Consider the following 14,335-nt stretch of genomic DNA (forward strand, 5'->3'; position numbering starts at 1 on the left):
TTTATCATAGGACGAAATGATGAAGGCCGTAGGTTGGATTTGGTTGCCAGATTTATCCCCAGATTTGTTTTCTTTTAAAATCATTGATGTCTACTCCATCAGTAGCGGGAAAACCAGTTGCTATTAAGTAAGGCAACGCAAGTTAAATCAAAACCTAGTACAACTAGAGTTATAATTATCTTGGATTTAGTTGATAAACTTCCAAAGCGTATAAGCCTGCAGTACTTGGACAATAAATCCGTAAGATGTCACAGGTTTTCCACGAAATTATATATGATAATAAACCTTAATATTGTAACCACTGTAAGCATCTAGTGCATGATGAAGATGTTTGTTGTTTGATATTGAAGAGAAATCAAATTTCAAGGCAAGAAGAAGCTGTCCATGATCAAAATGAGTAGGCTGCAGGGGGGAAAATATGCAGGAGATTTCAGACAGTTTTTTTTTACAGAAAAAAGGGAATAGCTACTCTTTCTAATCATCAAGAAGTCAAGAAATCTGATGATACAGGTGTCAGAATTGATCGAACTACTTGTGGAAACAGGGAGTTTCAGAATGTATCACTAGGTACTGGTTCTGGGCAGAAAACAAGTGAGGAAGTTGCGGTGAAAGTCAAAGGAATGGGCATCAGTTAACGTGTAAGCAACCTGGTGATGCAATTTTGCAAGGCAATAGAAATTTGTCGACGCAAGCGAGGAACTCTAAGGATGTAACACATAAAAGGAATTCTAGTAGATCACAAGAAAAGAAGACGGATATGAGCTGGTGCAATTAATTTCAAATTCCAGTAGCACTGAAAATGTTGCATGGAATTTTGATGCTTTTGTTTCTAGGTCAAATGCAAGAGACTTGGGCAAAGGTTTGGACATGGCTAATGAGAAGGGATGGACCGCTCACATATGAAGAATGTAGTAACTCTAATGGGTTCATCAGGTCACAACAAGATACAACAAATTTATTGATCTTATGTCTCTAAGGATTTACTTAGCACAAACTTGTAAGACATTTTGATGAATAAAGGGAGTTGCAGCTGTCAGAACAAAGGATGAATTGCAATCCAAGGAGATGCAACTTATGCTGGTTAATGTTGGTCACAAACCCTCTACTGTTACCCTCACTTCAATTGGAGTTCAAATTCTGGATAACATGATGTACTGCCTAGAAATTCATTTACAATAATCATGATATTAATCAGCCCAAAGGGAATTGAAAGAAAACTGGGACACCCATTCCAGTTTTTGATTTAGTCACGATGAACACCTCTGCACAAGAAATTCCTTCACAATAATTGGAATTATCTGCAGAAAAAAAAATACAACTTTGAAGGAGGTGAACAAGAAACAACTTGGACAACATTATCAAGTTGTATCTATGGTGTCTTCAGCAACAAAATTCAGCAGTTCATGAGGCTGCCAAGTCACTCAACTCAAATATAAACAAACCCACTCAATGTGACGTTGAACACCTTGGGTCATGAGGTCCCTTCCCAATCTTTGGAATTGCTTGGGGAACATCAAGGTGAATCTGGACAGCTCGAATTGTCCACAGGGAGTAATAAAAACTTGATGTAAGGGGAGATAAGTACTCCTTGCTGGTTTGATTTGGTTGATGGAGTGTAGTAAGTTTCACCTCCTCATTTGAATAGAAAATATTGGTGTATATGCATTTTATTAGTAAATTAATATATTAAGTGCATATGTTAGTGGGTATAAATTGTGTATTATGAGTATTATTACTTACATATATTAGTGGAAGAATGTGGTCATAAGTTTTCATGAAACTCCTACGACTACTAATACTTTATTTGCTCATTATGATAGTAACTCATGTAACATCCAAACTATTCATCTGCACACATTACTATCCCTCATTCATCTCATTACAGAAAAGGATAAGTACCTCTTCTATAAATAGAGGTGGTCTTCTATACTCTTGTATGAAGTAGAAAAAATGATGTGTGAAAATTATATTAGTGAAAGAGAGAGTTGAGATAAAGAAAATTTTACAAGATCAGCCATAGTATCTCGATGGAACTCAGACACCACATAATTTTTAAATACTCGTCTAGCAATGATATAGTCACTAACATGGGTAGGGACAGAGAAGGGTTCAGAAATATTTTCAGGCTCAAAATCAAAACTAACGCCACATAAGGGGTCATATAAGACAAGGAAGACCCGGGATCCCATAACATATAGATATCACGAGAGAAGATTTGTAACATACTAGTAACCACATCTGGTGAATCCTCTGTGTCCTGACGAGTAGACAAAGCATATAGATGGTTATGACCACCACTTGTACCTGAAGTAGTGCCTTGAACTAAAGGCGTCGAGGGGTTTCCTTGAGCCTTAGCACCCCTAAAGGTCCCCTTTGCAGAGGGACATTCCTTGATGACTACACCCATAACACATAAAAGTTCTAACCTGACACTTTCCTTGGGGATTCTTTTTATAATTGTTGCAGTGTGGATGAAATAGGACTGGTTCACTCCTCTATGAGTATGAGTGTCTTGATTTCATGGCCCGTACTAGGATTAAAATTCTTCTCACCTGAAGATCTGGGTGCAAGAGCATTAGCTGAAGACTGAGCATTACTCAAAAGATTTATCTTGGACCACTTCTTGCCCCATTTTCCACCCTACTACTGACTGATATTCTAATTGGCCGACCTAGATTTCTTAGACTGCCTTTCCTTATTCCATGCCTTTTTTTCTTCTCTTTCTCCACTTGTTGTATGTACACTACCTGGAGATATCTATATCACAGTTTAGAACAACCCTCTTACACTCTAATACCAAATCTTCAGAGAGACTGGATGCAAACTTCCTCATGTAAGACCTCAAATTTGACACCAACTCTGGGGCATAGTAAGATAGCTAGGTGAATTTTAAAATATACTCTTTGACGCTTATCTTCCCCTACTTCAGATTAATAAATTATTCAGCTTTAGCTTCCATCAACCCCTAGGAAAGAAGACATCTAGAAAAGCCTGTAAGAACTCCTCCCATTATGCAGGTTCAGTATCCTTAACCCTTAACTCTTCCCACTCATCGCGCCACTGATTAGGCACATCTTTCAGGTGATAAGATACAAACTCTACCCCATCAATATCACTAGAATGCAAGACTCTAAATATCTTTTCTATCTCATCCACGAACCCTTGAAGATCCTCCTCAACCTTAGTACTCATAAAGGCGGGTGGGTTAAGCCTCATGAATTAACCAACCCGAGTGATTTTAGAAGGATAATGCACAAAACCTATATCTCCAGCCCGATGAGACTAAGAAGTCATAAACTGGTAATCATATGGATATACTGATGGAAAATATTTAAGACCTCACTATATGAGGACTGAGTACGGTTAGAACCAGTCCGAGGAGCTTAAGGAGGGCTAATGGGGACTGATGGAACCCCTAGAGAGTATAGAAGTCTAGACTACGGGCTTTATAACAGGTCCGACCCATAAGTAGGGAGGACGTCTTCAGTATTTTCCCCAATAGATACAGAGTTCCCATCTAAGGTTTTTGACCATTAGATCTACGGGGTGGCATGACCTGAGATTTTGAATTTCATGAACTTAGGAAATATTCAAACCCTACAGTATGAACTAGAACATAAAGAAAAAGGAAAACATTCTTAAATGCCTCGTAGCTTCATCCTTATATGTGTGGAGTACTACACACCCATCAAAAGGACTCTACTCGACACAACTTCGTAGATACCTTAGGCTTGAACCATGCTCTGATACCAAGTTTTGCATGACCCAAATGGACACCCTGATTGCAACAGGCGTCCCAAACTATGAATGCTCGAGAGACCCCTTAGCAAGTTATCATAACCATTATTCATATCAAAGAAAAACGGAAGATAAACAAAAATATAAAAATGATTTATAACCATACTTAATACTTCAAGACATAAATTCATGAAAAACCTAAATCTTATCTAACATGACTACAAAGACTCTACTAAAACATTAGCCTGTCTAAACCGGGGCAAGGCCCCCGGTTGGGCCAAAAAACTGACTAAAACTAACATATAAATAGAATGCCTTCTGAAGTAAGTGAGGTTCACCAACTCTAAATAATTGAGAGCATTCTACTGCTGAACTGGAAATCTGTATTATAAGGTTCAATACTTTTAAAGTATTAGTATGTAGAACTAACCCAAAATAACATATAGTTTAGGTAAAATAATTTAGAGCATTGGAAAAGCGATTTAGCATAATGTATATAAAAACACATGGGCATAGATTAAGAGCTTCAAAACATTCTAGTAAACACATAATCTCAACTTTTTATTTTAGTTCTAAGCTAGATGGTACACCCTACAAGTTTATTATCCTATGGGCTGTATGGGATCCATCTTGATTCGCTATCCAAGCCACCTATCCAAGTTTGCTGCAAGGATAGGAGTATCTTGTCTGAGTAAACAACTTCTTAAAGAAACTATACGGTGATAATCCATATTTAAGGGCAAAATCACTCCCGCATAGGCAAAATATAATTTTGGGCTATGAGTTATCTGAACTCGTGCCTTCTTCAGGTAACCATCTAACTCTCTTGGAGCATATTTGTAGCCTCTTAAAGCATGCATTTTTCTCAAAACATAGTAAAAAGTCTGAGAAGTCCATAGTCTAGCTCGGTCTTAGTCTATCATGGCAATCGTCTGAATTGGTATCATCATACCAAAACTTGCAAGTCATATAAGCCATATTATATCATGTCATGTCATTCCATGGTATTTTTATTTAAAACATGTTATTTGGACACCAAACTAAGATTTACATCTCACAAGAGAGTCTTTATTTCAAAAGTATATGAAAACTTATGCAAAAGCACTCTTTTTTCAAGAATTTAACATGGGGTGGCCATCTCTTTCATCAATCACCTAGAATTCTTATGTTTGACACAAACAACATTTATGAGACACAAAAACACCCTCTCAATTGATCATAAAACAATGCCAATCCATAAGTGATTGTAATGTATTTAACCTCACGATTTTAAATCATTCGTTTGAGCAAACCATGACATGTTAAGGCAATAGATTTAATCTTGAGAGAGTAAATTTCATAAATCATACTGTTAAATCAATTTTCAAAACTCATATCATAAATGTACAGGATTATAACTCAGGTTTATGGAAAAACTCCATGATAAATGCGTACTTTCATTAAAATAAGTTCATGATGCAAGATCTTCAAACGGTTTTTAAAACCCATTACATATACATATATCTACATTTTAAAGCTTGTTAAAACCTTAAATTTATGCCCATGAGAGTTAGGACGTCCTACATACCTTGAGAACGACAAGAATGTAGAGTAATTTGACCCTTGGAGCTTAGAATTCCTCAAACCCTAGCTAGTTTCCTCTTCTCTTGCTATTAGGGTTATAATTAGGTATTTACTATGGTGTAAAACGTTTTAAGGCACTATATGAATTCATAATTAATTCAAAATTATTTAATGTTTTGAAAAGACCCATATGACCTTTAAATAATTCAAAATAGAGCAATTTTTGAAGCACGGGAGAGGGTTTACGGTGTGACCCCCATTGCAGGAGGTTTGTGGCGCGATCCCTAGTGTGATTCTGGAGGTCTGCTATGCGACCCTGGCACTATCTCGAGGAACTGACCATTTGAGGGTCCCTCTTTGGTGTGGTGCCATTGTAGTGTGCCCGTTACACGACACAAACACATTTTTTTTCATGTCTAAACCACCTCCAACCCATTCAACTCAACATGACATGATTAAACATCGATATTGGGGTCCTAAAGGCTTATTTTATGCATTATTTAAGCATTAAAAAGTTTGGGATGTTACCGTTGTACCTTGTTGTTACTTTGGGGGGGGGGAGAGATTATAGTGAACTACCATTTTGTAATGTTGAAAAATCAGGCATACACAAAGAAAGCTATAAAGGAGTACATGCATATAATAAAGACAACCAACATAAACACATAGTTCACGCAAAGTCTGCTTAATAATAATCAGGAATACCACTTGAAGCATGAGCAGATATCTTGAAACAAATCTGTCTTCGAATATGCGGTCTCCTACAGTGATTCTAAATTCATAATCGAACTCTCTCGATACTTGGCTCAAAAAGTACTAAATAAAATACTCAATTATTCTTCTTTTCTAGGCTTGGGGAATCTTTATTTATAGAGATACTCTACCATTCAAAGAAGGAAATAAAAACACACCCTTGTTTCTACTTGAATAAGGACAGGTGGTAACGTTTTTTTTTCCTATAGAAAATTAGAATTTTGAGTTTTAGTAGAATATGATCACTGTAGGGACCACAAAATTAATTACTAAGGCTCCATATTATGGAAATTATTCTAAACACTAATTTGAATTATTCTTACCATAATAAATTACTAATTATTCCACTAAAAATTTGTAATTGCACTCCTTTACTTTTATTTTGAAATTTTCCATTAAACACTTATGTAATTTCCATGTTAAGATTACAGATATTAACTAAAAAAATTAAATTACTAACAAATTTAATATAATAATTAATTTTCTTTAGAGTAGTACTTTACTTATTTCATATGTTGGAATTATAAATCCTCCAGTCAGGAAAACATATTAAAACTTATAAGCTTCTCATAATAGACATATCATCAATCTCTATACCGAGACATGGATTCCATCAACTAACTTATTATTTCACCAGTATACATTATTAAAATCCAATCTACTAGGAATATTGGCCCATCTCAGAATCTCACCTTTTAATAGTTTAGGGAATAAGTTTTTATCAGTCAGTCCAAAACAACTATCTCAACTCGGTCCTGTTCAATACATACAAAATGTACTAGAATGAGAAGTTAGAACTATACCATTCTCATAATCAACATAAATTACATTTAATCTCGTGCTACAATAATTCTGAAGATTTGTCCACATTTTCATCTATGATTATGAACTATAACTTTAACTTATAAGAACTGATGATTTAATCTTCTGCGTATAAACTAAACTCTATACACCCAATTATATACTATATAAGTTGAGCACACATACATGACAATAATCCATTTAATATAATGATTTATTGAATTGAATAAATAAATAAATAATTATTCAATAAACAATGCTACATGATTTATAGTATATCCTAATCTCCTACTTAGACTCCTAACCATGCACCCACAACTCTATCACCCAATTCTTCTACATGTCTTTTAAAATGTTTTTGTAGGAAAGCTTTTGTAAAAAGGTCTACTAGGTTGTTTTTTGAGGCAATCTTAGCAACAACCATATTTCCTTTTTACACTATATCTCGAATCAAACTATATTTTCTCCCAATGTGTGTTTCTTTACTATTTCTTCATGGTTCCTGTGAATTTGCAACCGCACCACTATTGCCAAAATAAATTACAAGTGATGCTTCTATCACAGGGAAAACTGCCAAGTCTTTGAGAACGTTTTGAGCCATACTACCTCTTTTGTTGTCTCAAAAGTTGCTACATATTCAGCTTCCATGGTGGAATCAGTAACACAAGTTTTCTTAATGCTCCTCCAAACAATGGTTGAACCTCCCAAAATAAACACATTTTCATAGTTTGATTTTCTAGAGTCCTTGTTAGACTAGAAATCTTAGTCTATGTACCCTATAGGCACCAACTTATTCAAATGGTAAAATAGCATATAATCCCTAGTCCTTTCAGGTACTTGATAATGTGCCTAACTATTAGGATGAAATCTGTTAAGCTGCCCACGACAAAACAAATATTAGGTCTAGTGCACAACATCAAATACATGAGGCTTCTCGATGCATAAGGAACTGCCTTTATGTTTTCTATTTCCTCATCTATCTTAGAACATTGGTTCTTAGAAACAGAAATTTCAAGTCTAATAGGAAGAAATCCTTTCTTAGAATCATGCATGCTGAACCTGGTAAGAATTATATCAATATTGTAACACCGTACATTTTTGGGCTAGAATTCAAATCGTTGTTCCTAAGTATATAGAACCAAACCCAGTGATTTTATGTCTATATATGTGTGATGATCAAAACTATAGTGTGAAAATTTCCTTTTATATCAGTCGAGGTCATAAAATTCTCCAAACTCAAAGACGAGTTCAGAACATTTCTATTGATTAAGTTTTAGCAAACATTTCATCTTTGGTGAACTTTCAACGATCATTACTCCCTGTCCATAATGAGTTCCGTGGAGTACTATATATCAAAAGAAATATATTTGAATATTGTTTCCAACACATTTAGTTTCACCTTAATCAATTATCGGAACAAAAAGTTAAACCCATTTTACTCCAGCATGACAACCTATCAACAAAGTGATGACCTGAGCTGACGGGCCATCACCTATGTGACGACTTATCAGCCCAAGTCATCAGCCTTAGGAAAAACATCATCAATCCCATCTTCTAAGTGGCGACCTGGGGTGACGAGCCGTTACCTAAGTGATGACTTATCAGCTCAAGTCGTCACCCATAAAATCCAGCAATCCCTATACGGATTGGGAGGGGTATTTTGGTATTTTCCCTCACCTCCCATGACGTAAATAATCAAAAATACGTACATGGACATCATAAATCAGTTTTAAAAACCCTTAATCCTCTCCACTCTCAAGAACAAGATTATGGTTTCTTTTAAGGTAATCTCCCAAGAATTTCAAGACTCCATTACACTCTTTACAAGATTATCAAGAATTTAAGGTTCCCAATCCAAGAACATTCTAGAAAAGTCAATTCTCTTTCAAGATTAAATCTCTAAGGTATGTTAGATGTTCATCCATGAGCCCTTCTCACCCATGGAGTCCAAGAATCCATTTTAAGAGTTAAATCATGAGTTTACATCTTTACAACAAACTATCTCCGTGAATCATTATGGTTTTCGATTATAGATGATGTTTACAAGGAGTCGTTGTTGAAATTAAACTTTAATCATTAAATTATGGTTTAGTATTATAGCCATGTAATTATCATATGTTTTAAACTATTCCAATGCTTAAGTCATGCATTGTAAGTGTTTGATGAAATGCCTCAAAGAATGAGTTTTGAATATTGACTACATGTCATGTCCTCAATGTTTTAGTAAGATTTTGCTATTATTGCTATCGAGTCTTGGGGGTTTGAATACCCAAAATTGCTATTTTACTTAGTTTTCAATACCCATAAAATGATTTTAGAATATTCCATGAGCATTATCTCTTCTTCCAGTCATCATAATTAGTTAAACTTAGATTAGTTCAGAATTTAGTGTCATTTAGTTGGGAGTAGGATTTAGCACCGAGCAAATGCAGGGATGGTGAATTTCCCGTTAGTTACAAAGAGTCATTAGTAGCAGTCCCTGCATTCCAGAACTTTGTAGCCAGCGTAGGATGAAGAGTCACTCATCAAATTAGGCTCGACTACCTCCCAATGGTCACCTATCAGATTAGGCTTGACTCCACCTAGGTGTCACCCATCAGTTTAGGCATGACATCTTGGTTTTGCAGAAGCTTAGTGGATCCACATAGCCATTGTTGGTACCTATGGAATGGTACTAACACCCTTTCACCTAGGGTTATATGTTGAACCCCAATCAGTTCAGAGCGGGGCATGTCGGTTAGATAATACCTCCTAGAGTTTTAGTTTCAGTATTCAGTACAAAACTCAGTTCAGTTTTTCTTGACCATAGCTTACAGTTTATCAGTTATTCAATTATCAAATTTTTGTATTTCAATTACATAATATATCAGAAATATATTATATGCTTAGTCATGCAGTCTTACATTTTATAGCTTTCATACATTGATATTCAATAATCTCATGCTAACTAGTCAGTCTTTGCTTCATGCATGTTCACTAATGTAATACCCCATACTTTTCCTAGCTAATTTCATGTCAAGAATGTCTAGTATTAGCTTCTAAATTTAATGATGGTTATTCTAAGAGGTATTTTAAAGATTTTCACCTTTTGTCATATGGGAAATTTAATAAGCTTTCCATCGATATAATATTCACTGAAATTCGATAACCGAGTCAGAAGATACGACTATTTTAAGTTTCCATCGTAAAAAAGTGCCATACAGAGGAAATGAAATTTGACTAATTCCAGTAGGGGTCCACGATTATGGCCCTTTTCTAGTGTCTTAGCGCGATTCCCTCCACATCGTGCCAAAGTTTCAAGTCGTAAAAGAAGGAGAAACGCAAGGGTCCACATTGTGCCATCCCTCAGTTTCCCAATTGTCAAATTCTAGTGACAGGGTGTGATAGCACCTTGTCGCGCCAGGGGTTCAGTTTGGGAAAAGTTTACTGAAATTAAATGACGCATCCAGGGTTAAAAGGGTCAACTTCCCACCCCTATTTAAGTATTTTAACATGTGATTCAGCCACTTTTCACCCAATACACTCTCTTCTCTCAAAAACCTCTCAAAGAACAAGCTAGGGTTTTCATAGAAGATCTAATTTTAAGAAATTTTCACCGTCAGTCTTTACATCATGAACAAAGCTATGCATAGTGTTCATTCATCAACTCCTTTCGTCCATAAAGTCCAAGAATCCCTTTTCCAACTTCAAGTTATGGATTTTCTTTATAATTTCATGATTGGTCTATTTTTGTTCATGTTGATAAATGATATATTGAATTCTACTCCATGTTGGGTGATAATTTTTATATGGGTTTAATTATTATAGATATAGATTCATGGAAACCTATGACTAAAGCCTTAACTGATGAAATTAGAATGTGACCATGATGTTTAATTGTTGTAAAATGATGTTTACATGTACCATGCCTACAACATGTTTGATTTAATGCCTATATGAAGGAAAAGTGCCTAACTAGCATGTTGTCATGAAATCCCCATGTGTGTACAAGCTTATGCCTATCACATGTTTGATGAAATGCTTCAGTAAATGCATTATGGTGATTATTATGTATTCAAGCAAGTCATGTTTTGCCAGTTTCCTTCTATCGAGTCCTGGGGGTACTTGTACCTAAAATATTAGCTGTGTGCCTAGAGCCATTCATGTTTTCACGATACTCTCATTCAAGCTATGAATCCTTAGACTTCAAATAGTCTTATGACTCATGAAATCTTCATTATCTCATGACTCAGTTAGTTGTTAGATATTAGTAGTATTCCATCAGTCAACGGAATTCAGTAACTCAACCCATGTTTAGTACAGTAAATCATGTTCAGTGTCTATGCAGATGGGAGTACAAATTAGCATCGAGTGAACCCAAGAATAGGGACACACACCATCAAATAAGGGTGTGATCTTTAGAAGTCATCCTTGCATTCAAAAACTATTTAGCCAGCATAGGTTGAGACATTAACACTGTCCGATGAGGGTTAATGAGGTAGATAAGAACTGTCAGATAAGGGACCCACCATTCTTATATAGGGAACACTATCAAAAGAGAGTCGCCCACAGCTTGTCCTTACCAGTGGTGCGGTATTGACACCCTTCTAATTGGGGTTATAAATTGGACCCCAACCCATCTATAATGGCATATCGAGAGCATATTGATTAGATAACTACTTCCCACAGTTTCATGTTATAGAATCAGGACTTTCAAACACAGTTAATTAGTCTCAGTATTAGAACTCAGGTAGTTCTTCAGATTTCAGGACTTTCAGATACAATCGTCTCAGATATAGTATAAAACTTAGATAGGTCTATCAGATTCAGGACTGTCAGATATAGTCACTCATGTTATCAGTTATATTCAGATTCAGTAATCATGCTATCATAGTATTAGTGTTAGTTATTATGTCTCATGCATGTATTCTCACGCTCATGATAGTTAGTCAGTTATTATTATTGTTTATGCATATGAACCCCATACATTCAGCCTACCTCACATGCATAAAAACATATTTAAAGTACTAACGCATTTGCGCTATAGTGTCTTATACCATAAGAGGACATGATTATTTCCCTATTATCTCATTAATCAGTTTATTAGTTTGAGTTAGTAGGGGACATGTCCCATCAACTCTTTGCTCAGACAGTTCAGTCAGTTAGAGGCTTTCTAGACTACAATATTTCAGACTTCAGTATGTTCATTTTTGTTTTGGGTATTCTATTACCCCATAAAAATGTTATATCATTCAGATCATATTCAGTATTGAACCTTATTTCCTTTCAGTTCATATTTCTGTATTATAAAGTATTTTATGCAGTATATAGGTATAGATATCAGTCATGGGTTGGCTTGTGGTCCTTCAGAGTCATGATCACCGTGTAGCATTTCGGGTACCAGATTCAGGGTGTTACAAACTTGGTATCAAAGCGTGCGTGCCACATTTATGTGCAAGAGGCTATAAGATATTTTAGGAATAATTTTCCTTCTTTTGGTATTCATGTCATTCCAGTGAGCATAATATCAAGTCAATATCTCAGTCTAATCCGTTTCCCCCTTTCTTCTATAGAATATACCTCCTAAAAGAAGAAATAGAAATTAGTCAGGCCCCCAGCCCGAAGATCTTTTGGGAGATCATGTTTCTCATGCCGAGTTCAGGGACACATTCACTACTTTTACTCAGTTAGTTACTGCTCTGAATAAATGAGCAGCTGTCGTTCCAGCCAACCCAGTGGCCAATTCAGCTGTAGCCAGGATTCAAGACTTCACCAAAATAAATCCTCTATCCTTTCTCGGGTTTAAGGTAAATGAGGACCCTCAGGAATTCATTGATCAGGTTCAGAAGGTGACAGACATCATGGGGGTAACTACTATTGAGAGTGTGGATCTAGCTGCATATCAGTTGCATGATGTGGCTCATACTTAGTTTAAATAGTGAAAGTTAGAGAGGGAAGGTAATGCTGGGCTAGTTGAGTGGGAGGAGTTTGCTTCTGCTTTCCTTGATAGATTCTTTCCCGTGGATCTTAGAGAATCTAAGGTACTAGAATTCATCAAACTCAGGTAGGGCAATATGACAGTGAAAGAGTATTCACTTAAGTTTCCTCAATTAGCAAGATATGCCCCTTACGTGGTTGCAGACAGCAGAGCCAAGATGAGTAAGTTCTCTTCAGGGGTAAATGATAGCGTGGTAAATGAGTGAAGATCTATAATGTTGAACAGTGACATGAATTTATCCAGGCTTATAACTCATGCTTAGTAGATAGCAGAGCAGAAGATTAAGCAGAAGGAGAAATAGAATAAGAGAGCAAAGACAGTTAGTTTCAACTTCGCTCAGCATAAATCAGAAGGAGGAAATCATTCCCAATTTTTTCCTGACTCATAAGTTCCATCCCCCTCATCAGCCAATTTTCCAGTTCCTAAGTTCATGAAGGGTAACAAATATAGAGCTCCAGGATCTAAGTCTCAGGGTAGTGTTAGCAATCCCCAAACTAATCCTCTTTGTCAGACTTATGGTAAGAACTACAAGGGTGATTACAGAGCTGGTAGGGATGTCTATTTTAGTTATAGCAAGATAGGACACAGAGTCAGAGACTACCCTTAGTTAGGTTATTAAAGTCATCTCCACTCCTCAGCTCAGTCTGGTCACCCGAATTAGTAGGGTGCCACCACCAGTGATACTAGTGGGCAATGCCCAAATTGTCTCTATGCTCTTCTGTCCAGACAGGATCAAGAAAATTCTCTTGATGTAGTTACTGGTACATTACATATCTTTTATGTGCATATTTACTCTTTGCTAGATCCAGGAGATTCTTTGTCTTTTGTTACTCCCTATAAAGTAGGCAAATTCGAAATCAGTACTGAAATCCTAGTAGATCCCTTTTCAGTCTCTACCCTAGTGGGTAAAAGAATCATAGCCTGGCGGGTATACAGGAACTACCCAGTTATGATATTTCAGAAAGTCACTTCAGTAGACTTAGTCGAATTAGAGGCTTCACTCCTGCTATGCTATAGTTTACTACAGAAATAAAATAGTCCATTTTTAGGTTTTGAATAAACCCATCTTTGAGTGGAAGGGTGTTACTTCGGCGTTCTGAGTTCAGCTTGTTTCTTACCTTCGGGCATGAAAAATGATATCTAAAGGATGTTTTTATCATCTTGTTTGACTTAAGGACACTTGTTTTGAAACTCCTAGCCTTGAATCAGTTCCAGTTGTAGGTGGATATTCAGATCTCTTTCCCGAAGATCTTCCAGGAATTTCTCTCGAAAGGGAAATAGACTTCAGCATTGATCTTCTTCCAGTTACTCAGCCTATATCTATTCCACCATATTGAATGGCACCAACAGAACTCAGACAACTTAAATAAGAATTAAAGGATCTCTTAGATAAGGGATTCATTAGGCCCAGCATATCCCCATGGGGCACTTTAGTATTATTCGCACGCAAGAAAGATGGTTCTCTTAGAATGTGTGTAGACTACCATCAACTCAATAAGGTCA

General features: G+C 36.2%; 1 long non-coding RNA gene across 3 annotated transcripts in view; it reads left to right on the top strand.

Moving 5' to 3' along the window:
* Nucleotides 1–14,335, top strand: part of LOC107854691 — a 58,657-nt gene that overhangs the window by 26,384 nt on the left and 17,938 nt on the right. The window contains exon 4 of one of the 3 annotated variants that reach the window (XR_007057666.1): nucleotides 351–10,820. The exons of the other annotated variants lie outside the window; for them this stretch is intronic. This is a non-coding gene — a long non-coding RNA (uncharacterized LOC107854691). Of the gene's footprint in view, nucleotides 1–350; nucleotides 10,821–14,335 lie in introns of those variants that run through there. 3 annotated transcript variants of the gene reach the window in all.

Source organism: Capsicum annuum, chromosome 1 (genome assembly GCF_002878395.1).
Source record: "Capsicum annuum cultivar UCD-10X-F1 chromosome 1, UCD10Xv1.1, whole genome shotgun sequence".
NCBI classification, from domain to species: Eukaryota; Viridiplantae; Streptophyta; class Magnoliopsida; order Solanales; family Solanaceae; genus Capsicum; species Capsicum annuum.